Raw genomic sequence first — 24,227 nt, forward strand, 5'->3', positions numbered from 1 at the left:
AATAAGGGTGAGGGTCACATGAATACAGAGATAAGCGTCTGGAGCTCTGTAAATGTGCAACTTATTAAAAGCCGGTCACACAAAGGAATCTGTAAACTGTTTCCTGGCAGAGATCTTGTCTTCTTTCTTTGTCTCCTGCTCAGCAACCGGTAAGGGGCTCTGGACCCTAGAAATAATCAATCTTCCAAGGCTGTTGTTGAAGGACTGATTCTGTTAGTGCTCCCAGGAACCCAGCACACCAGGAAAATTAGAACAGCTATGGCTTTACCAGCATGGCACTGAGATTCCGAGGCTGTATCCCAGACCAGCTCAATTTCTATCGCTGATGCTCCCTTTGACTCATTATTTACACAGTGAGTAGTCCTGAGCACCTTTTCTATGGCTGGCTCTAGACATTAAGTATAGAGTGGCAGATGAAACAAATCCCTTGTCATCAGAGAGGTTGCAATGTCCTCTAAAGACAACTTTTGCCAACCACAGCCCTCCCCAGCCTCAGCCCACCTACAAGTACCTCCAGATCTTTTAATCAGACCACTTTGGGGAGACACCCCCTTCATGAAGACATCTCCCAGTCTCCCAGCTGCAAGTTGTCCTCAGAATATCTAGACACTCAAATGAAGGCAGAAACTCATCATGAGCTGTCTTGTGATACAGAATTCCCCTCTTTGAGGTTAAAGATGACACTTTGATCTTCTTGGTATCACACACAATCCTTAGTACATCTCACCCAAATGCAGTGACTGCCCATCGATATTAGCGGTTCTCAAACACGTTGTTTCAAAACATTGCATCTTGTATAATTTGTTTCTGACACATACATCAAGCTTATGGATACCTTTACTCTTAAAGGGAAACTAAGGCATGTAAAAGTTTATCCCCTTAATCATATGATCATGATTCAAGTAATTTTAGGTGCTTTCTTGAATGGGAGGTGAGGTTGGAGCTTTCACTTGAGAACTATGCGTGACCTGAGGGCATCTGTCAAAGTGTGCTATAGACATGATCCTTACCCGTGATTTGGACTGGACTATCAAGCAAACTCATAAACAAATATGAAGAGTTGATTTTTCATGACATTTTAAAAAATACTTTACTATATAAGTAGTATATGCATTTATATAACACATCCAGTAGAGAGTAAAAATCTTCCTCTACATGGACTATCTGTAGCTATGTCTGGATATTTTTCTATGCCCGTCTGTGCATTATAGCCAGCACTTTAGCAGATTGTCATCTCCTCAGCACTGCCTAGTATTCCCCTCCTGCAATCCCTATTCTTCTACGATAGCTTTTGGTACAGTTTTGGAAAGGAGGAAGAAAATTGTTTGGGTGATGCTATCAAGAGGCATGGTGATTTCTATCGTGTTAAATGATCACTGAATGTGGGCAGTCATTGTATCTACCAAAGCTCAATGATCATATCTGCAGGCCCTTATATGCAGCTTCCCTAGGGTTTCTGGTCTAGGAAAATGTCAATGGTTTTAAAGATTCAGAACCTGCTGGCCTGGGAAGTTGTAGATTAACCTATAAGCAGTACAAAACTGGAAAGTCTCTCACTGCCCCTCCCCTGCTATCTATCACCTCTGTCACAGACCCCGCCAGTGATACTTGGAATCTGTTCCATAATATTCTCCGAGACTTATGGCAAAAATGGTGAAAAGAGGTGGGGGCAAACAAACTTTTTATTTCCTTTTATATATAGGCTTCCAATGGGCAAAGTGTTCAGAGAACTATCCCTGTTTCTCCATCCCTGCTGTGAATGCAGGAAACTCAGGACTTCAGAACAGATCTGTGTTCATTTAATTACTCTCTAAAAGCAAGTCTGTAAAAATACAACGGAGATCTTCTGTTAATCTGAGATGTTCTTGGAATACCACTTGATTAAGCCTATGGAAAGCAATGGTCAACCACAAAGATGCCACCAGGGTTAAGCATGAAGCAGCAGATAAAGGATGCTCCTTTAGGGGCAGCAGAAGTTCCTGACCTACAGAGAGAGGTAAGATAGGGATTTGAGCAACTGAAATCCTGCTGCTGTGTAAAGTCATTAACTGGATCTAGCTCTGTGGTTATAGACTGAGTGCTTTCAAATCTACCCAAGTGACATTGAAGACTCTTTAGTTCCCAAGCAAGCATGAATGAACCAAATCAAGATTGAGAAGTAGATAAACCCCATCCTTAACTCCTAACTGCTCACTGGAGTATCTGAGTGGCAGCTCATATGAAAAATCGTATGGCTCATCAAACTCCTGGGCCGGGGGCTTGGGGACAGACCTGAGCGTCTGTCACATTAGGTTGACTAATAATGTACAATTGACCCATAATCACCTTTCCCACCACTGCTACCAACATGGTAGTCTATTCTACTGTATGAAATGCATAAAAGTAAATAAATAACCTTCATCCACTGTCGCTAATGGGGATGTTTAATAGTGTTACACAGGAAATGACACAGTGGGGATCCTTTTTAGCTTGGACACATTGAAAATTATCTTTCCTGCCTGCAAGGAATAAAAATGAAAAGCCCTCCTCCTTCCACCAAAGCTCAAACAGAATACAGAGGCAGCAGTAGGTAAGAGAGAAAATTCCATAGAAATAGAGAAGTTATTTCTGGATAATTGGCAGCAGACATGTTTCAGAGCACATGGGAGGAAGGATCTCCATAGCAACAGAGTTGATGATGGCTCCATATTTAAACTAAATGTTGAGCCTTTACACTTTCAGAAACTGAAGATTTCCTGTACTTTTTGGTGATAAGTTCTCTAACTCAGGGAAGCAAGCATTCCAGCAGAGGTCCACATAAGGCAAGAAGAACATGAGATATGCAGAAAATAATTCACAGATCTTAGAGGCTTTATAGAAGAGAGAAAAATCCAGATCAAATAAGAATAAAAACACTGGCTAAATCTCTCAGCAGTTCCTGGTGAGGATCAACGGGATGTTAATTACAAGCCTATCGGATAGCATTTTTAGTTTGTTATCTATAATTATGCTTGCGTCACAAGGACAATGACATTGCTTATAATATTCCATAACCTCTTTTATTTTCAATGAATACTCTTTTGTATTAAAGAGTTTTATGTTACAGACAAATAAGGTCCTGGTGTCTATGGTAGGCTTAGACTCCTAGCACCCCTTACAGAATCCTTCACTGGACAAAGCTCAGTCTATCCATGAGACTGGACACTACAAAAGCAACATTAGGGGATATCTCTGTTCTTGGTGTTTATTTGGTGATCTGCTATCCTCTGGTTGAAAATATTATAATGAAAATGGAATATTACAATTCATTTCCCTATTAAGACTCGCAGATTATAATTTGGTTATTGGTACCTCCAGGAACCCCCTCCAATACCACAGGTGACACCCTGTGGCACTACCTACCTCCTTTTCCCATTAGCCATGCCACCTACACTAGTCAATTCTCGGTTAAAAATCCAGTAAAATGTAGTCTTTCTTTTAGTGAAAAGTTTTAAACTTTCACTATTACCAAGGCTACTAATAGTTTAAAGAGAGAACAAAGCCCTTAGCCAAAGAAATACAGACATCAACAAGCTGCTGTGGGTTCCTTTAGTTAATACAATAGATATTACAGGCATCTAGACAGTTAAATGGCAATATTAAAAAAAAACTATTCCTATGCTTAATTTTCTCAATGTAATCTATTCCTAACACAAAAAAGGAAATTCTTAAAGCATTTATTATGTTTTGGTATCATCTCGCCCAGAATCACCACTTCTGGTAATTCATCCTAAGTCACCCAAAATATGAAAGGGTTTTTAGCAATGTTAATCACAGTGTCGTTTTAATAGCTAAAAATTAGAAATAATCTAAATGTCCAGCAATAGGACAGTGACTAAGCAAATTATGATACATTCATTTATGATGAACTAACATCTTACAATATTAATCTTTGTGCTTTTTTTGTTCTGCATTCCATTATACATGACCCTTCTCCTAGTTAATCAGAGGCATTTGAAGGAATTTGGGATTATTAGGGTAAGAATGGAAAGAAAGAAATACATCCAGTCTTTGTAACTTCCAAAATAAGCCTGATGATCACAAGGAATAACTTTTGGAGAAATCTGGCTGATGGATTTTATGCAAAATAACCGGCTGGAAAGAAAAATGTAGGCGATCATGCCCCCTCATCTCTCTTCCTGATTGGGAGGAGAGATGGGGCATAATCTTGGGGCATGGATGCTACCTGAGGCTAAGGGAATAGAGAATGGACCTATGGGGACCATATGAAGAAAAGTCAGCATCAAGAGACAAGCCAAACATCCCATTGGAGGAATCCCAGCTCAGGGCAGGCACAGTGAGTCCCAGTGAGTAGTTCTCACTGATGTCAATGGGGGCCTTCTAGCTCCCTGAAGGTCTCCAGTGGCTTTTCCCTAGCAAACAGAAGATCATCTGTGCCCTGAGCCTCTGAAGACCTCCAAACTACCCCATTTGAACTACCTTTTAGGACACTCATGAGCCGCTCAATCCAGATTGTAGGGTCTTCTGTGTATAGAGAGTATTGAGAAGATACCAAGAAAAGCTCCAGCACAAATATTTGAGTAGGACTGGTGGTTCCTTCAAACATACAATAATAACAACTACCATTTACTACCTGCCAAGCACAGTTTTAAACATTTTTATAAGTATCAAATTTCACCTTCACAACAGCCCTTCCTATGAGGTACATACTATTATTAGCCCATTTTATGGAAGGGGAAACTGAGGCAAAAACCACTTAGTAGCTTGCCCATGACCACACAGCTAGTAAGTAACGAATATAGGATTGATACCTAGGCAATATGGTCCTGGAGCCTATGGCATGATACTTTCCATAGGCTGCCATTAAAAATAATGTTTCTACTGAGCTTATAACAACCCAGAGGAATTTTGGATTATTAAGTGAACTGATCAGAATTCAATACTCTGCCAACAACGTGGCACATATAGAACAAAATACACACCAAAGTGCTAATAATATTTGACTCTGGACAGTAGGAAAATTGAGTGATTTAAGTTTTCTTTTGTAGTCTGTATTAATTTTTTTTTTCTACACTGACCATATATTACATTTAAACTCTGGGGAAGACACTCATTTTTAGTGCTTCTGGACTTTCTAAAATACATGTGCAGGCATACACACAAATACACACTCATACAAATGATTTCAAGTTATAAAGTCCCGCTCTTTGAAGAAACTGTATATTTTAGCAACAGTGAGAGAAGCCACAGAGCATATTTCTAACTCAAGTAGTTCAAAAGTACTTTGACACTCTGCAGAACAAGCAAGAAATAGCAATTATGCTAAATTTATCCTTTCTATTACTTTGATAGGAGGGCCAGGATCATGGATAACAGAAATGAGGTCAGTATAAGTTGTCACATATGAGTAGCCTTGACATCTTTCAACATTCTAATAGCTTGTGATGGTCTTAATATACTAACGTTACTAAATAGAATCAAAGGAAGACATCCCCAACTTTTTAATTTTCACTTTTGATGAATGCATATGCTTAGTTTCCACATGGCTAAATTTATTGATCATGTTCTTTATGGATTTTTTGTGTCTTGTTCAAGAAATCCTTCCATATCTGAAGTTGATGAAAACATCCACTTCTATTTTCTTATAAAAAGCTTTATTGTTTCCCTTTGTACATTTAGGCATTTGATTCAGAAATCATTGTATATAGTGTGTGAAGTAGGGGTCCAATTCGATGTTCTTCCATATAGACAACAAATATCTCAGCACCATTAATTAATATACCTATCTTTTCCATTGATATGTTATACCACCTCTATTATATGGGCTATCTAGCATGTTCATTGATCTCTTTGTCTATACCTATGCCAGTACCACACTGATTTAATTACTATAGATTCATAACAAGTCTTGAGATATAAGAGCAGCACTAAAAACTGAAAATAAGTACCATGCTGAGGACTGCCGAGAGAAATCACTTTAGGACCTCCAGTATGCAAAATACAAACAAACAGAAAAGACAACAAACAGAAACAAAAACAAAACTGGTGGATATTTGTCTTTTATTGTTAGATTCAGTTTGCCTTATATTTCTTGATTTGTAGTCTTTACCATCAACCAACCCCTGCTATATGAACATGCAATTATTATGGATTCATGGATTTATCATGTATTATTGGTCTACTAGCATAAAAATAGGAGAAAAATGAGAGAGCCATAGATAAATAGCATCCATGGGTAGAAACAAAATTAAGTTATTATTTGGGCTTCCATCTGACACTGTCCAAGGCAAGAGGGACTTCCTGGACTAAAATCTTGATGTTCAGAATTCCGATAGATTTGATTAGCCTAATTTAGGACTGTGTAAGTTAGTTTATCACTAATATGATGGAGATTGCCAAACCATCCTCAGGGCTAGCATGCTCTGAATTTGGCACTGGAGAAGATGAAATATCACCCTGGGTCATCTTCTTGTTGCTGTTTATCAGGTCACACTATGTATCCTTGCCTATAATCAATAGAGCCAACCATACTCTATCAATTTAGGAAATGGACAATCAAAACAGGTTTTTAACCATACATTTATGTTGCATTAAATTAAGACTTGGATAAAGAGTGAATAAACAACATCTTGTAGACTCTGCTTTTGGTGTTATTCTTGGGTATATCTGACTTCCATATGGTAGCACCAAGGTCACTCCTAATTCTACCTTCTGTGAATATTCAAAACATTTTCTCTTATCAAGGTTTCCCCACACATATGCCCAAGAGGCACTGAAGAACACCAGAAGCAGGTCAGTTAGGTTCCTGGAGACTCACTAAGCAATGACCTAAGAAGAAGGAGGTCAAATTATGAACTCACTGTGCCTTGCTAAACTCTTGCTTTGAAGTAAATGAGTATTTCCTAAGATTTTTATGGAGAATTTTCTGGAAAGAACTGGTTTGGCCTTAAAAACAAACTGTTTCAAATTTCTTTTTTAAAACTGAAAAAACTAAACTAAATCTTTATACATCCAAATGTACTCATCACAATTTCTCTTATTCTTGATGAAACACTCATATATAAGGGAATTTGGTATGGATGATTCAATTATTCATACCAAATATGAATATGAAGCAGATTTATTCACTACTCTATAATGAACTAGACTGGGCCTCTCTCCAGAAAACTTGCACATGGAGGTAATGCTCACAGCCCCAGACCATCCATCACACTTACTACTTACCCAGCTAGCCATCTGGTCTGCAGAGAAAAGGATAAGAATATTCTAACAAACTCTAGGCAAATTGGCCATTTTGCTGCTCACTATACACATTTTCATCACATTCTTCTATCAACTCAGCATACCTCAAGCTCTGGTCAAAGCTTTAACTTTGAAGAAGGATGAAACCTTGTTATAAGATAATAATAGCAACAATAAAAACAATAATCATAATGGTTAATTTTAAGTCTATATTCTTTTCCTTAGCAATTTATCCATGTCCATGGATTGGTGCTGTTGATTACCATGTCTATACTTCTAACCATGACTTCTCTCTTGAGAGCCAGACATGTTCTACAGCTCCCTATGTGACAATTCTAATCTAGACATCAAAAAACATCTCTAGCATATTCAAAATCAAATATTTTCTTTCCTCTGAAAATCTGTGACTCCCTTAGTCTTCATCTGGGTAAACTATATTATCAACAAAAACTTCAAGGTCAAAAGTCTAGGAGTTATTCTTGATTCCTTTTTTTTCCTCATAGCTCTCATCAGTCAACTCTGTGGGGTGTTCCTCCAAAACATATCAGCAATCTTCCTACTTCTCTTTATTTCTTTCCACTCTAGTGCAAGCTGATATCATTTCTTGCTTGGATCATAAGCAATAAGCACTAATTGGTCTTTGTCCTACTTTTATAAACCTATAATATTCTTTACAGAGTGGCCAGAGCAATTTATTTCAAATATAAATAATATTACTGATCAGCCCCTTCTTTCACCATTAAACATTCCAATGGCTTCCAATCCCATTAGAGTAAAATCCAGAATCTTTACTCTGGCCTACAAGATCTTCTATCCACCAGCCTCAGCTTCTTCTCTATACTTCTCTGTACCATTCACCATGCTGCAATCATACTTATTTTTTCTTTGTTCCTCAAATGCTCTAAGTTCATCCCAATCTCAATGCTTTTGTTCGAGCTGTTCCCTCTGCCTGGAATGTTCTTCCTTCAGAACACATGATTAGCTCCCTCCCTGGCTTTTAGGTTTTATCTCAAATGGCATAACAGAAAGACTTTCTCTAACTTTGTACAAGCCAGGATCCAACCAGGAAGGCAGAAACCTTTCTAAGTATATTAAACAGAGGGAATTTAACATAGGCAATTAGTTATACATATGATGGATAATCTTTGGAGCTACACAATAAATACTACCCAAATATTTACAGAAGCAGGAAAACTATATGCACCCAAGCCTGGAAAGCCAAAAGAAAGAAGTGATATTATTAGATCTCATGAGCCAGGATTACTAAGTGGAAGCTGGAAGAAGCTTTAGACAGTCTAGCAGAAGCTAGAGCCACAGAAGAAACACAACCATTGCTAGGCACCCAGTCAGCAGAGAGAGGGGGAGAAATATCCTGGTTTCTTTCTTCCCTGGTCCTCTAATTTCCCACTAGTGTCTCCCATTGGCTGAATCCATCTGGAAGCCAGATGACATAGGATCTTGGGAAACACCTGCTACAACGCATGCACATGTGCACACACACACACACACACACACACACCATAAGGATTACAACAGGGAAATGGAAAAGATGGATCAGAGAGCAAACAGCCCAAGACTAGTGTACTACCCCATTTCATCTTACTATCTCTCCTCAAATGCTCGATTTCAATTACATTAGTAGATATGAGTAATTATCTTCATAAGACTCATACATATCATGTTTATTTGCTTATTTATATTGCCAAATCAAAATGTAAGCATAATGGTCCTGGTCTGTACATATGTCTCTGGTAGTCTGAACAGCATCTAACTCATGCAGGGCATTTATTAGATGTTTATTGAAAATACACTGGATGAGTGACTACTTTGTTGCCAGCACTGTGCCAAGGGCTTTACATGAACTATTTTACAGAGTCCTTACAACAATCTTGTGACTGTTTTATATATGAAAAATATGGGGCTTAGTAGAGTAGTATGAAGCATTGTGTCTTGGATAGATTCCAAGACCAGTAGGCTATCAATAATATAAACTCCAAAGGAGAAATGACCATCTCCATATAATACATCAATATGACACTGTACCAACTTAAAAATTCAGTTTGCTAATAACGAGTATCTTATTCAATACCTTCACTGAGCAGTGTTGGATAATGTAGTCGACATATGCTCAACAATTCTCTCTCTTCCAAAGAGAAAGTGAACGGAAACAAACCTAAAACCATTGTGAATCTTGTACAAGGTAACAATCACCTGACCTCAATCCATTGATCCTCAGACAACAAAGAGCTTTTTCCAAGACTTGCATTGTGCCTTCACTTTAAGCTGGACACTGGACAATATAAAATACTATGCCTGATTGCTACATTTTAAATGCAATTCTAAAATAAATAGATAGATAGATAGATAGATAGATAGATAGATAGATGATAGATAGATAGATAGATAGATAGATAGATAGATAGATAGATGTAATTCTAGGTGGTAATTGTCTTGGTAAAATATGTTTGAGGAAAAAAAAAACACATCTAGGCTCTATCCACATAACTTCATACAGAATCAAATAGAAATCACAGAGCTGCATTACATTTGAGAACAAGTTTACTCATGGAGCATCTGTTCTTTGGAAAGGATGGAAGAAGGAACCCAGGGAGGCTCTGCTTGAGGAAACACCAGCATCCCAACCCCAGCCCAGCTCCATGTTGGTGCCCGCAGTGTGTGAATCATGACTACTCAGGCTGTCTCAGGGGAGAAGCCAAGATTCTGTCTTTAGCATTCGAAGCAGCTCTTCATCTTGTAAGAATGTCAGCTGTTCACTTTGTAACACAACCAGGCAGGAACAGTTTCAGTCCTTGGGCTCCATTAAACCATGACTTAATAAGATAATTAAATTCCCAAAGATAAAGATATAGAAAAAGGCACTGACACTGTTGCCTTTGAGCCTGAATCAAGTTCATGCTGTTTTATTTTAAGCCATAGAATTTTATTAGGCTTTACATTAAATCAATGAAGAAAGTCTGGACCAAAGTTTGGAGAGCTTTGTATGTAGTCAAATGGATCCCTTGAAATCCTATTAAATAGGTTCTGAAATTGCCTTGGGACTTCTGCCTTGTTTAGATGAAATGACAAGAGTTTCAGCCCTGGTCCTCCAGCCATAATACATTGACTATCCATCACTGATTGGACTCTATAGGGTCATATAAGAAAAGATATGTTTCCTTCTCTGAATGTGAGTATTTCCAGGTCCTACAATTGGTCTTCCAAGTGAACTCTCATAGGATATGAGATCCCATATGTTAGTTTTAGTTATTTGCCTTTTAATCTATTCCAAGCTTTTGAGGTGGGTTATAGACATATATGCATAGTACATCCAAATAAAGAATGTTAAATGAAAAAAATAAGAAGACTATATTATGGTACATACATACAATAGAGTACTCTACATTCATTAAAAATGATGATGCAACCTTCTGTGTTTTGATACAGAATGCTCTGTAATTTTCATTTTTAAGTGAGGAGAACAATGTGCAGAACAAGTGTACTATGTTATAATTTGATTTACAGAAAGGGAGAGATAGATACATAGAAACAACTTTTGAAAGGATATATAAGAAATTATTTTTTCTAAGATTATTTATTTGTTTATTCATGAGAGACACAGAGAGATAGAGGCAGAGACACAGGCAGAGGGAGAAGCAGGCTCCATGCAGGGATCCTGATGTGAGACTCGACCCAGGGACTCCAGGATCACACCCTGGGCCGAAGGCAGGCGCTAAACCACTGAGCCACCCAGGCATCCCCTATATAAGAAATTCTTAACAGTGGTTGCCTCTGGGGAAGAAAACTAGAGACAGTTTACACATCCTTTTAGTTTCTTAAACTTGTACCTTTTGCGCCTGGGACGGTGTTTTCCACACTGCAAGTGCTCAAAAAAGGTTTGCTAAGTAAATAGATCATGGTTAATGAACATAACCAGCTGAAAGTCAATGCTAAATTTCACTCTGGCCTGCTTAAAAGCCATGCAAAATGGGAAAACTGCCAGCTACTTAATTCTCAATAGAAACAAATACAATAATCAATTATTTTTGAGGTAGCTCATCTCAGGGGGTGAAACCAGAGAAAATGTTCAACACTGTGTGCTCACTGAGAGGAGATTTTAATGGAAACAACCTCGAAACCATCCTCGCAATAAATGAAATGATGAATATAAACTAGTTGTTTCCTTCATTTATTTTGAACATATTTATTAAGCATCTACTATATTACAGGCATGCTGCTGTACTCTGGGGAGTGAAAAAAGTGGTAAATAGAAAGATATAAAATTTCTGTTCACATGGAACTTAGCCCCTAAAGAGAGATTCAGACACAAGTCAGTAAGACACAGGAATACGTCTAAGTGCAGTGAAGCAGAAATGCATGCAGTCATAAAAGATTATGATTGATGATTTAATCTCCACCAGGGGGTTGATTGACTTGAGATCTGAAGGCTGAGTAGACTTCTCTTGGATACAGAGAAAAGTGTTTGTTCTAAGCAGAAGGTATAACACATGTAACTGCCTCATGGAAGAAGATTGTTATGGTAAATTTGAGCCACTGTGGCTGAGATAAGGGGCTGAAGTGTGGTAGATTAAGAGATTGAGCAGATAGACAGCGGTCAGATGATGAAGCAATGTAACCTGAGACCAATGGAAAGCTACATAGAGGTTTTTAGCAAGTGGATGAAACAATCAGACCTTTATTTTGAAAAGATCACTTGGTATCTAAGGGAGAATAGATTGTAGGGGACCCACAGAGAATATGGGAAGACCAATCAGCCAGGAGTTGAGGTTAGGTGTTGACATAATATTAGATGATAAACGATGGCATTTTGGCCTATGGCGATGATGGGAGTATGGACATAAGGGAGCATATTTGACATAGCTGTATATCATAGGGCCAAAGGAATTCTCCCCAAGGGGCAAAAAAGTGTGCCAGGTACACAGCTCCCCCAATAAGTCAGTTTCAATAAAATCTAAGTTTTCGAGAACCTGTAAATTAGATTGGTAATACTTCACAAATGTATCTTGTTATTAAGCTTTCAAGGGAGCCTAGAATTCAAATTTAAACTATTTACCAAGAACTGAGATGATGACATCCACAGAGCTAATAGTGGCATGCATAGTTTCTCGCTGAGCTGGAAGCACAGTTAATAATTCACATCCTGTTAGAAAAGCCAAAGATTCTGCTGTATATGTTGGATATATTTATATAACTATAAAGTTATGGATATATATGCTTATGTTAATTAGAAGTAACTATATAGAGCTATTCCAAAATGGGAGGATTGATCTCCCCAATTAACTTTTTTAGTACCTTTCTTTGTAAAGTCCTCAGGTTAAAAGAACACCTTGAGGTGTGGTTGTAAAGTGACATCTAAGTCAGATAGAACCAATCATTGCCATTCAGTATCAAAGGGATCTTTCCAACTAAGCCTATGCCTTGCACAATGTTATGGAAAGAAAAATTACTCCTACTCAGATGCACCTTGCTTTACATGGACAGAAAGTTTTATAGCTACCTTCCCCCACCCCCGCCTTTTTTTTTTTTTTTTAACAAGGAACCTTGTATATAGAATATTAGCCTGATCAATTGGTAAGACCAAGCGTTTAAAAGGGAAAGTTTGTGGATTCAATTCCTATGGGGATCAATTAGCTACAAATTAAAAAGAACAAAATTTTCAGCTTGAAAGAATTTCAGAGGTAATCTTGTCCAAACAAAATTTTATAGATAAGAAAACTGAGACCCAAGGGGATGAATTCTCCAAATTTGCTAAGGAGTCTAGTGACAGAGTTGTGCTTTTTAATCAAAGATTTTATTTATTTATTTATTTATTTATTTGAGAGAGAGAGAGCATGAGTCAGGGAAGGGGGGCAGAGAGAGAGGGAGAAGCAGACTCCCTGCTGAGCAGGAGCCTGATACAGTGTTAGATTCCAGGGTCCTGGAATCACAACCTGAGCCAAAGGCAGACACTTAATTGACTGAGCTACCCAGGTACCTCACAGAGTTCTTTTTAAAACTCCTCCCTGCCCCCGCCCCCGACCAAATACATTGCACAACTACACTCTTGCATGAATACAAATGAGTCTTCTCATTCTACATGGTTGACAGATGTGTTTTATGTTTATGGTTTATTTGAATATACAGAAACTCACACTAGGTTTGAGAAAGTTTTTACTGAAAATATAGTGGCTGGATAATATATTCAAGGCAAGGATGAACAATTAGTCTCAGGGAAATGCCATAGCTAGGGTATCACAAGAGATCATATCAGAACAAGTCTGAGAATTGATTCCCTGGAAATTACCACTGGCCTTTCCACTTCTTCTGACTCAGACCAAAATTAAGATTTCCAAGAGAGAGTACTGCTTCTGGCTATAATGGTCTCATTTGTATTAGACCAATATTTCCAATGAGAATGACTAGAAAAGCTGGAAATTTTTTATACATGTTTGAAGCCATTGGAAATCTACCAAAGTGGCCAGGATGCAAGGAAAAGTTCAATATTCTGTACCAAGTTTCCCACTGAGGCATTTGCCAACTCGGAAGCAGCTTAAAAGTGAGAATTTAGTTAGAAAGTAATATCTAGAGGGTTAAAAAGAAGAACGACTCTTTTGGAAATCTTAGGGAGCTGAATAAAAAGTATAATTCATGGTGACTCAAGTAGCCATAACTTGAGAGGCCAAGGTCATGGAGAAAATAAAAGTAAGCTTGACATTTGGCTTTTGCATTTCCTACTGAGGCCTTTATACATTTGTAACCAGCTGCTGGGAGGTTGAGAAGCCAAAAAAAAGCAGATCCTAAAATCCTGTGAGGCTAAGCAGAGTTATAGTGGTCTCACAATGGTGGTGAGACAAAAACACGAGTTCAGGATTAGTCAAAAATAAGAGTTTCCAGTAAACACACCAAGGTTTCATTGGGAGCCCTGAAGCAGTCTACCCTTGAATTATGGGCAAACCGAATATAGATCATCCCATACAAAGGAAAATCCAACTTCTTTTCAGATCGATCTTACCCCAGATAAAAGGTGATCTGCCTCTATTTTGTTGCTTTCTAAAATCAAAACTATGCCCTTTCTAGAGGCCAATTACATCATCCAGAATTTCTACAGTGTTTCATACATTTTTCTTGCATTTAATAAAACAATACCAGTAACATCAAGTGATGAGATAAAAAGGAGGAAGAATGGGATGTTAGATTATCAACTACAGAAATTAAAATAACTTTAATCTACTAAAAAATAGCAAGATAAAGAATTTAATCAGAGAATTGCAATCTACATCAAAGAATCAAACAGAGGCCCTAGAATGCTAAAAATACAAGAATTAAAATTAAGAACTCAATAGATAATTTAATAACAGCTTAAACCAAAATAACAGAGAATTAGTCTATCTGAAGATACATCAGTAGAAAATATTAAGAATGGAACACAGAGCATCAGAAGTATATGAGACTTCTGGAAAAATTCTAATATTCATGTAATTGGATGCCCAGTAAGGGAGGAGGGAAAGAACGGTGGAAGGCAGGAGAAGAAATTTTGAAAAGAATATTCCAAAGATGACTTACGACATCAAACTACAACTTTGAGAAATTCTATCAGTCCCAAGCAGGCATAATAATTATATATATATATATGTGTGTGTATATATATATATATATATATATATATAGAGAGAGAGAGAGAGAGAGAGAGAATTATATATATTATATAATTTAAATCTAGATACATCATAGTAAAACTTCCAAAATCCAATGGCAATCAGAAAACTTTAAAAGCAGCCAGAGGAAAAAGAAGCATTACCTTCAAAGAATTATACATGACTTCTCCACAATAACAATGGAAGCCCAAAGACAATGGAATAATATCTTTAAAGTGTGAAAAAAATGTTATAGATAAAATTCTGCATGGGCTTTCTTTGACCAAATGCCCAGCCCTGCATAAAGTTGGGCACTATGGAATAAGTTTCCCAAAGGAAACAAGAACCATAACCAGTAGAAAAGATGGAGAAGAAATATACAAGGCAAGCAGAAATAAGAATAATCTATACACTGATTTAATCCTCATGACATCTTTCTGTGGAAGGTAGAGAAATAGTTTGCCCAAGGTCATGCAGGGAGCTGTCAAGATGCAACTCCAAGCCATGTCTAGCTTCCAATCCCATACCCTTAACCTATATTCCCCACAGAATGCCTTATAAAGAAGGAAGGAAGCTGGCAGTCAGATTGTCTGAGTCAAACCTGCAGTCCTGGATGGCAGATGTTGCAGCCTGATCACCCACCTATCCGAAGGGAGATCTTTTTAGACTCCAGGGAAAAAAACAATCTTTCTTAGAGATAAAAGTCAACATTTCACAGAAGAGCTGGCAGTGCTTCGCTCCTATGTAAAATATGTAGCTCATCTATTTTCCACCTAATGTGCAAAATTATACTTCAAAAAAGGACCTAACTCAATGCAGAGTACTCATGACTGTCTTGTTTATAAACAAAACCAAGGCAATACACATATCAGCAGAATAACCCAAGTACATTAAATTCACTCCCATATGAGAATGATAATAATAGTGTGGCCATAATGAGCCAATTCCTCCAATTTGATGATATTATGTCTTGACACAGAAAAGGAATGGATGGAACCGTGTAGCTAATGAAGTTGCTTAAACTCTTGGTATTTTGGTGAATTATACCCATGGTAAGATGAAATAAATATCCAGCTAAGGGCTTCTCCTGGAATGTCGCCAATGTTCACTCTTCTTTAATGATTAACAAGTCACAGAAGGGTGATTTTCCCACCCTTCCAAATCAGATGCAATAAACATACATTAAAAGAGGACAGCACTTCAGAAAAATTACCCAGACCCTTCAGAATAAACTCCAATCCTACTTGTCTGGCAGAAGTGATTCATTTAGTTCCTGAGTGGTGTTTTCTTATTTTGAGCATCCATTTCACCATCCAAAAACACCCTGTCAAATCAGACTTAGACACAGCCTATTAAAATGTTAAGCTTCACCTGATAAAATATAATTATAGCATTCCTGACATTTTTACATAGCACACACATGCTTCAAGCCAATTTTGCTGGAGTTAAGATTTTTCCTTTAGATGTGTGAATGCATGATGAAGCTGTAAGAAAATATCATTATGTCAAACTCTAATATAGTTGAGAAAATGAATCCAATATAAATAAGAAAACCAAACCAGAATGTGTAGAAAATGAAAACGAATGGAGAAAAATGGTGACAAAGGTTATTTGTCAAAACACTTCGAAAGCTCATCAAATCATACAATTAAATCAAGACTAAGGTGGCATCCAGCAGCTAGTTGCTTAAAGGTTTATCAATCAATTTTTCAGCTTATTGGGCCAGTGATTTATCACCTGGGGAGCTTTGAAAAATTGCCAATTCTTGACCACATTTCAGACCATCTGAATCAGAATTTCTGGAGATGAAATCCAGGTATTGATATTTTTGAAAAGCTATACTTCCCGGTTATTCTAATGTATGGCCATGGTCAACAATCTCTGCAGACTTAGTATGTGGAAGTGGTTTAATGATGAGGTTAGGTCAGCTTGCTTATACCTTACCTTAAAGTATGCCTTCAAACCTAGCCATAACACAAGTAACAAAGTCCTTTAGATAAAGTGAGGTGTGATAAAGACGTCCACAAGTTCTTTGATCTTCCTCCATTAAAAGGAAGGGGGGGGCATAGGGCACATTTAGTGACTCATTTCTAAGGAACAGAATGTGGTGGAAGTCACAGGATGTCATTTCCAAAATTCAGTCAGATAAAACAAACATCCTCCTTGCTCCGTCTCTCTCAGATCACTGATTCTGGGGAAAGCCAGCTGCCATGTGGTAAGAACACTCAAGTTGTCCTAAGGAGTAGCCTATGTGGCAAGGAACTGGGGGTGTCCTGCTAACAGCCATGTGAGCGAGCCATCTTGAAAGTGGATCACCTGTCCCCAGTCAAGCCTTCAGATGACCATATCCTCAGCCAGAATCTTGACTTTGATCCCATGTAAGACCTTCAGTTGGACCCACTCAGCTAAGATTCTCCTGAATTCCTGACCAATTGAAACTGTGAGATAATAAATGTTTGGTGTCTTAAGCTAAGTTTGGGGATAATTTGTTACTTAGAAACAGATAACAAATACACAGGGCCAGTATTCAAACACGGAAACCCAGATAATTAGGATTGTCCACCAGTCTGTTTAATAGGGCTCTAGGACAGAGCATTAAATTAAACATGTGCTAAGCATTCAGTAAATATCTGTGGAATGATTGATTGATCAATAAACAATGGAAGAGTTGATTGACTGAACAATGGAAAAGTTTCCCTTCTCTGGTACTCTGTGGAGTACCAGGAATCCTGTTTATCTTGCAATAATCACCAAGATTTTCATCTGCACAGAGTGTAAAGTTTGAAAGAATTAAGCTTCCAAATCAACAGAAATGTGTCCCTGGTACTGGAAACAACATATATTATATCGTGCTTCAGCTCAGTAGAAAATCTTTCTTGTTATTTTGCTCCCTTAGGGAATCTTCAATGCTGTGAGTATTGTCTCCCTAGCTTTTCATTTTTTAAATCAATAGGACTTTTTTTTTGTTCTAAAAATTCTTAATCCAACATTCAACAATCCAATGTCCTTAAATAACTAATTAATTATCCACACGTTGTCACTAATAGCACATTCTTCACTTTACTCATTGCAATCAGCTTCTTGCTTCCCATCAAATCTTTGGAGGGTATGATTACTCTCATCCATTGCTCAAGAGGCACATGCCTTCTTAGTCACCCATTCCTTGGATAGAGCTGTTCTTTTCTTTCCCAAGTAGGGAGCAGACGAGCTCTCTAAAACTGTGGTTCCTGAATCCTTTAGGAATTATTTAGCAAACTTGCTAAAAATATAGTACTTGGGACTGCTTCCAGAGATCCTAATGTTGTAGGATGAGGGAGGGGACCCAATATATTTAAAAATTTATTAATCTAAGTAATCTCTACACTCAATGTGGGACTTGAACTCATGACCACAAGATCAAGAGTCACATGCTCTTCCAACTGAGGCAACTAGGTGCCTCTAAATCCATATATTTTTTAAAAGACTGAGTGGTTCAAGAAATCATTGCATTTTGGGACACCTGGGTGGCTCAGTGGTTGGGCATCTGCCTTTGGCTCAGGTTGTGATCCTGGGGTCCTGGGATGATGGAGTCTCACATCAGGCTCCCCGCAGGGAGCCTGCTTCTCCCTCTGCTTATGTCTCTGCCTTTCTCTGTGTCTCTCATAAATCAATAACCAAAATCTTTAAAAAGAAGAAAGAAAGAAAGAAAGAAAGAAAGAAAGAAAGAAAGAAAGAAAGAAAAAGAAATCATTGCATTTCAAATTCCTTGTGCTTTTGTTATTTTAAAAGGGATACATTCCCCAAAAGTGTATTTCCTACTTTTAGCTAATGTTAATATAGCTTGCACCCATGTAGTTTTTCTTTCCTTACCCTCTTTCCTGGGGCCTGGACATTCCAAAGATAATTAAACAAGTGGGGGCAGGGCACATTTGATACTGTAATTCAAGGTGGGGGAGGGGATAAAAATCTTTTAACATCATAATGCCAAGAACCCAGAGCCAGGAGGATGGCTATTGTGGTAGTTTCAATGTTCAAGACTGCCAGTGCTCCACCCACAGGGTTCAAACTCGCCATCCACCTTCAACCCAGACCCCCATCCTGCACTTATCCTCAGTGGAACCAGACGTAGCTGAGAGAGTGACATATTATTTTTAAATACTTGGGTGGTAGAAGGGGAGGAGGGCGGGGGGTGGGAGTGAATGGGTGACGGGCACTGAGGGTTATTCTGTATGTTAGTAAATTGAACACCAATAAAAAATAAATTAAAAAATAAATAAATAAATAAATAAATAAATAAATAAATAAATAAATAAATACTGAGTAGAAGAGGCAGGATATCATAAAGGGAGCAGAAGACATTTGATATCTATAGTAACCATGAAGAGTAAGCACTTTAATCAATACATAAGGATTCATCCCTGTTGAGGTGCTGGTGACAAAACTGAGTAGAAAGGATGAGCCACTTCCCACCCACGCCAGTTGACAGTGGCCTCTGTCCAGTTTGATAGAGGACTTGACCTGAAAAAGGTATATATTTCTTTAACCTTCTTCTGGACTATATGTGTGTAACTGGTAAATACTGAGATTCTTTAATAATGGGCTACCCCTGATTATCTTCCACTCTTAAGGGTTTAGTTATGGGGTTTTAGTAACACCCTTTAGTGCGAACAACCATGAATTCTATTGGTAGAATAGTCTACCAATATGAAAGTTTAGTAACAGTTTCCATGAACTCAAACATGAAGGATTGAGGGTATTCATAACTTACTATTTTCAATCTGATAGCTGTTTCCAGGGGTAACAATTTCCTTGTAAATGGACCAAGAGAACATGAGACCATCTATGCATCTCAAAGATCTGCCAGCCCTACAACATGTGTTCTCAACCTGATTGCCCCTAGAGAAGTCCCACCCATATAAAAATGAATTATGCCAAGAGCATGTTCTTCTAAATTCACATCTGTCCCAGGTAAGTCAGAGCAGGCTTGTTTTCCAGGAAGATTTGGGCTATGTGCATCTTAGGCAGGGTAGCATGCAGGTGGGGTGCCCACACATACCACATGTGTTTCATCCTCTCCTGACCGCTGGCAGGAAATTGACTACTCTAATGTGACTGGCACACGGATGCGCAGCCTCCCCACCAGGAGGTAGATCAACTTGACTTTTGAGAAATATGCTTGCTGTCTCTGACTGTGTTTGTTTTGTTGGCAGGCTCACAGAATGCCAAGGCTCCCGGGGAGTTGCCGTCTGGATGACTGGCCAGCAGGGTTCTACGGGAGGCCTGCCTGCCCAAGCCAAGAGAAACACATTTCCTCCTACAATGGGCTATTCTTTTGGCTTCTCACCTTCTCTGCCCTCTGTGCACAACCACTCTACGTGCTGCCTTATTTGGGAGTCCACTCAAGTGGAGTTAAGCAATTGGGAGATGAGAGATTTTACTTTCCTAAATTTAAGAGCCAACGGTATCTTCAATCCCAGAAGTTTTCAAACTTATTTTTAAGCATCAAGAATATGAGGGGGTTTTCTAAAGTGATGAGAATCTTCTACATCTCCACCGGCATGAGGTTTATATGCAAATTCTACAAATTTGTCAAAATCCATCGAATGTATACATAATATGTGTATGCTTCATTGTATGTCAGTTATACTCTAATAAAACTGACTTTTTAAAATGCAGAACTAAAGCCTAATAAATAAATAGGGTTTTAAAGTATGAATCATTTGGGGGCACCTGGATGGCTCAATCAGTTAAGCATCAACTCTGAGTTTTAATTCCAGTCATGATCTCGGGGTCATAAGATCGAGCCCCATAGCATGCTCTACACTCAACAGGGAGTCTACTTGAGACTCTCTCCCTTTCCCTCTCCCTCTTCCCCTCCCCCTGCTCATATCCAAATAAATAAATAAATAAATAAATAAATAAATAAATAAATATTTTTAAAAATGTTTAAATATGAATCATTTGGGTTCCAGTTGTGGGTGCCGTGGAGGAAGCATAGCCTGCCTTGTCTCTCCATGCAATTAAAAAGCTTGCTAAGAATACTTGAGACAGCATCCGAGGACTCTGAAAAGGAAATGATAGTAGGCTGATTGGACAGCACAGGTAGCAGGCTGAAAGGACAAACAGAACTCAAGGCAGGACCAATCCAGCAGTGAATTTCTGGGATTTCTTTTTTCTCCACTCGTATCCCCAGCCTGGACCCAAAGGCATGCCTAGACAGTGGGTGCAGACTCAGAGAGAGCCCTCCTTCTAGTCTAATGAGGAAGGATGCTCCTAAAGGTCTGGGGAGGGGGATGATTTCTCATTTTATGCTTCTTCCATTATCTGGCACCCCAGCCCACCCCACAAATCCTCTGACAGCAGTAGCTATAGTGATGGTGGCCACAGCTGGGTAAGTACCTGAAACATCTCCATCTCCACTGTTCTTTTACTACCTTTTCGCCTCAGAGTAAGGCGCAGTCATGAGAAGTGCACAGCAGAGGGGAAAATAAAGTTCTGGATTTCTAAAAAGAAAAGCAGGGAGAGAAGAAGGGGCTGTGGGAACCAGGAGGCAATTGGGAAATTGTAGAGAGGAGAATTCTTAAGATCTTAGGCCTCTCGTGAACCCCAGAAAACAAGCCTAGTGCTGAAAGTGTCCTTCCTATTTTCCCTAGGGGTGCCATGAAATGCTCAGGTTTGTGTGCTTTCTCCCCATCCTGCAGAACTGGGCAGGCTTTCTGCACCTGTTCACTGGCTGTCTGCAAAGGCTCACACTCTCCAACCATGGGAGCATTGGCAGGGACCCAGACACGGGCCCAGACAAGGGGAGAAGGACAGGTTTGGTAAAGCACTAGGGGTGCCCATGGGCCAGTTTGGAGGATCCATAGATGAGGCATCACCAGCAGCTCATGGGAGGGTGAGGGCTTCCTGATGGAGTCCATGAAGGCGCTAGAAGGACTTGTGTCCCTTTGGTGCATTCTGAGCCCTGGTTGCTATGCTCCCAGCCTCTCCTTGGCCCTCTGTCACTCAGCTCGCCTCAGCATTCTGGATGAGGGAGACAGAAGTCCTCTTGGGCAATGTCTCATGTGGCTGGAAAACCAGGTTCCTGCTCACATGCTCTCATTTTCCCCCATCGGAGAACTCAGTTACTGAAGGGGTCTCCCTTGCCACTGAGCTGTGCGCCATGGAGTAGAGGGTAGAGTCAAACAGTTCTTATCCTCTTCATTGTGTCTGTTCTTGGGTTTTCTGTACCAGCCGTATGCCGGAACTTCTCCACTGGATTCCCAGATTCCCATAAAGTTACTCCCTTCAGTGGGTTATCGTCAAAGTCAATGTTCTGTGGATGGGGCTCATGTAGAAAGCTCCCATTCCACCATCTTGCGGCTATCACTCACTTTCATTATACTTTCTTGATATTTTACTTATGTTTGAAATTTTCCATAACTAAAAGCTTTTTAAAAAGAACAAAAAGGGACTGCCCAAGTTAAAATGGAGCTGGAAGACCACAGGCATATTCATGAATTTTCTCTCTGGCCCTCCTATCCGGGCCAAGTGTATCATCCCTGCTGAAGTTCAACAGCAAGATTCATCCTGTTTGGCCATACTCCTTGGATGCAACTAATATTTTTTTCCAAACTCTTCCACACTGAAGCCTTTGCACCAGGCTGTTCACTGAATGCAAGGAGAATTCATAAGAAACACCTGCATCCTCTATAGCCAATGTGAGAGTTTGTTGTCACTTTGTTTTGGGAGAGAGGGGTGGTTTTTCTTTTTGGTGAGCCTTTCATGGGGAGGGGAGGACCTGTTGTTTCCTTGCTCTGTTATCCTTCATGACACTTAACTGAGCAATTCGACCCTCCCATAAGGTCCCCAGTCAAGTGAAGGTCATATTGAAGGCTGTATTTTCCCGAGCCAGATCCACCACTTGATTAATGGTGGAAAAAGTTCAGGCCAGGCATCCCTGTCCATCCTATGAAACCCCTCCCAAGAAATGAGTCCTGTTTGCCATAACTCCACTTCAATTAAGTCCTATTGCAGTGAAATATCTCAAAATTCCACATCACAGGCAATCGCGGAGAATCTCTGGAGACAGCCGATTTTCCTCAGTGCGCATTTTAAGCCCCTCTTTCATTAGCATCTAGCACAGTGGCCTGCGGTGGCTGCTGATGGACACTTCCAGGGCCACTCAGGAAGTTTTTCCTTGATATTGTCTGATAATTCTCACTCTGTGCTGACTGTAGCTTTCTTCTTCAATTAGCAATGTAACTATGATTGGCTGGCCTCCATAATGAGCTTTTAGAGGCAATGCAGGGAGGCCACCCATCCCCTGGGGGCAAAGCTGTCTGTCTTCTGGAGTCCAGCTGGGGATGGGAAGGTGTTCATTAGAACATTGTCATAGGTTGATTGATAGGAACTTCCAAAGGACTGTCATCCAAAGATCCTCATTAAATGGGTAAGCCAGAGCACCACGCTTCTGTGTCTAAGAGTTCTGTTTCCCCACAGGAAGAGCTTAACACAGTACTGAACTAGAAATTGTCTTGGCCTTCCTCTCTTCCCTGGATCTTCCTTCTGGGGACAGAAGGGCAAGGAATCACTTCATTCTCTAACCTCCCAGAAGGAGCTGCTTGGACATACACCAAGCTCCAGGTTAGCGTTTTGACTGGAGAAACACACCAGCCTACACCTTCTAGGGGAAACGTGGCAAATGCTCCAGGTGAAGCAGAACTGGGGTTGATTCTTGTTGTTTAGTCTGCTTGCTTATTTTCTTTGGCTTAGGTTTGGCTGTGGGTCATCACTGCCAGGACACTGCATCAGCCTCCCTTTGGAAGAGCTTTGTCAATGCGCTGTCGCTCTCACCCTTACTTGGCCTCCTGATCTTGCCCCTGCCAATTCTTCCACCCTCATGATTTATCTTTCCCTTCCTTTGCTTTATCCCAGTCCAACAGCCTCCAGATGCTCACACATGCCATTTTACCCACCTAGAAAACTATGCCCTCCTTCCACCTGGCTAACTCCCAGCCATCCTTTGTGTCTCCACATAAGGACTACTTCTGCAGGGAGGTTTCTCCGACTCTTTGGTCTGATTTAGCTTCTCTGTGATATGTTCTTCCAACTATCCATTCTTTCCCTTCGTGGGATGCAGCACAAGGCTAATCACATAATCATACAGGCAATCTAACTTTTTTCCAGGCCTCTTTCCCAGTAGCTTATAAGCTGCTTAACAGGCAGAAACCACATCTGTTGTGTTTCTACTAGAAACTCAGTGCCTGGCACATGGTAGACATTTAACAACTACTCGCTGAGTGAATTTGAAGGCCAAGGGGAAGGGAAGAAGACATAGGGAGACAGATGTGGAAGCAAGGCTTTTCAACACAATGACATATGACAAGAAGGGTCTCAAACAAAATGCAATGTGCC

The 24,227-nt window shown here is 39.5% G+C and overlaps 1 long non-coding RNA gene across 2 annotated transcripts; it reads left to right on the forward strand.

The window, feature by feature from the left end:
* The first annotated feature begins 2,487 nt into the window (after positions 1-2,487).
* LOC144318113 (uncharacterized) lies at positions 2,488-20,656 on the forward strand. Of its 2 annotated transcripts, none has more exons than XR_013383957.1 (3): positions 2,488-2,569; positions 5,332-5,362; positions 20,042-20,656. It is a non-coding gene; the product is annotated as an uncharacterized LOC144318113 (long non-coding RNA). The 2 variants fall into 2 exon arrangements; XR_013383956.1 differs by lacking the exons at positions 2,488-2,569; positions 5,332-5,362 and adding exons at positions 19,114-19,358; positions 19,617-19,799.
* Positions 20,657-24,227: the final 3,571 nt, after the last annotated feature.

The sequence above is a fragment of the Canis aureus genome, chromosome 8, assembly GCF_053574225.1.
Source record: "Canis aureus isolate CA01 chromosome 8, VMU_Caureus_v.1.0, whole genome shotgun sequence".
Lineage (NCBI taxonomy): Eukaryota > Metazoa > Chordata > Mammalia > Carnivora > Canidae > Canis > Canis aureus.